The sequence below is a fragment of the Poecilia latipinna genome, unplaced genomic scaffold (genome assembly GCF_001443285.1).
Source record: "Poecilia latipinna isolate Pla-1442-1.1 unplaced genomic scaffold, P_latipinna-1.0 Scaffold1737, whole genome shotgun sequence".
Classification (NCBI taxonomy): Eukaryota; Metazoa; Chordata; class Actinopteri; order Cyprinodontiformes; family Poeciliidae; genus Poecilia; species Poecilia latipinna.
Window position 1 is genome coordinate 57,928 of NW_015114353.1, and position 1,749 is coordinate 59,676.

The following is a 1,749-nucleotide window of genomic DNA, read 5'->3' on the forward strand; positions in this document are numbered from 1 at the left end:
ACGATACGTGAAGGGTAAAACTTGCCACATTTACCTCGTGACGTGCGTGAGGTGAAGGAGCGTAAGGCGCGCTGAAGTGTATAGGAAAACATAATCGGCGCGCCGCCCTCTCCACACGGGGTTTTGACGCCCCCTCTGGTGCTGCGCCTCTATGCGTTGCATGCGCTGCATACCCACTTTTTGCCCCACTGGTTGCAGGTCTCAGATAATTTAATTATTTTGCTAATTAAAGTGTATTTTTAAGAAAAACATGCATGTGAATGTGCTGCTCCCTGTCAGATGCAATAGACTTCAGCTTGTCTGCATTTTTCACTATTCTGCCTCTCATCTTCCTTTTGACAATCAAACACAGTCCCTGACGCCTCTCTAATTTCCTGGTAGATGGCTGGACTCACTTTGGACTTGATAAAACCCAGCTGACCAGCACCAGCAGACGCCACCGCAATTCAAATCATCACTGGAAACTGGGACCTTGAAGGCTTTCTGAAAAGCAAAACTTACCTTCATCTGAAGAAGACGACTTTGGACAACTGAGCAGCGACCCGGTCCTTTCCCTCCTCAGCCCAGGTAAGACACTTCAAACAATGCTGCAGTTATTTATCCCTGAGTGTACCTGAACCTTTTTCTATTTCAGTTTTTCCTTCCACTTAACTTTCCAATTAGTAAACTTGGATCCAGCACTCTAAGCTGTCAGCTTCTTTAGTAAAAACCTTGTTAGTTCAAATTCATTTCAGTGAGACCTTATCAATCCCAAAGGGAAGTTAAACAGTTTTGTAGTTTACCCTCCTTCTTTTGTCAGTAACTCTCTGCTGACCAACAATATAACATTAGTATTTAAATTTGTATTTTATTGGTCTTATGTATGACCTGTCTGAGCAAAAGAAGTTTACAGTTTAATTATTTGGTAACTATAACTAGCAACACAAACAAATGCGCATGAATTTAATTTTTGAGTTATTTTTTTAATCCATAATGTTGAAATGAATTGTGATGTGAAGGAAAATCTGGATCAAAAATATATTTATTTTCACAAAAACAGAGATGTGTATTATTATTATTATTATTATTATTATTATTATTATTATTATTTATTTATTTATTTTTATTTGACCAAAGGGCCATGTTCGATGTGTTAGAAAACAATAATGCTTTTATATATTTGAACTGTGAACGTCATGCACCGTGTCCGCACTCTCCATCTGCTTCAAAGCCAGTGCAGGAACAGAGAACCTCATCAGAAACTCCCTGCGGAATGGCAGTAAATCACTTTGACTCGCCACCAGGGGGCAGCAGATGCTACCGTTAAGCCAGCAGGTCTCCATCACTGCTAACTCTCAGGTGTGGTGTGTTTCTCTAGTGTATTTGACACCACTTTAAGTTACTGCAATTAGAATTTCATACTTTACAACAGTAGTTTTATGTTTTAGTTTAATTTTACTGACACTAATAGTCAATACATCCCCGTAACTAAACCAACATTTTACAATAATTCAATAATTTAGCTTTGTTGCAACTTTCTCAACGAAACGCCACCGCAGCAGGTCAAGCTAACCGGTGCTAGCGAGTCCAGCTAATTTAAAATTACTGCAGCAATAATATATTTTTTTTAGGTAAAAACAATAATGTATATATATATATATATATATATATATATATATATATATGTATATATATATATATATATATATATATATATATATATATATATATATATATATATATATATATATATATATATATATATATATA

The 1,749-nt window shown here is 36.1% G+C and overlaps 1 protein-coding gene across 1 annotated transcript in view; it reads left to right on the plus strand.

Annotated features, from left to right (window-relative positions):
- The first annotated feature begins 357 nt into the window (after positions 1 to 357).
- The window catches only part of gata1a (GATA binding protein 1a), a 16,809-nt gene continuing 15,417 nt past the window's right edge, over positions 358 to 1,749 (plus strand). Inside the window, exon 1 of the mRNA XM_015060726.1 lies at positions 358 to 567. The gene's annotated coding sequence lies outside the window, so the exon portion shown is untranslated. The remainder of the gene's footprint in view (positions 568 to 1,749) is intronic.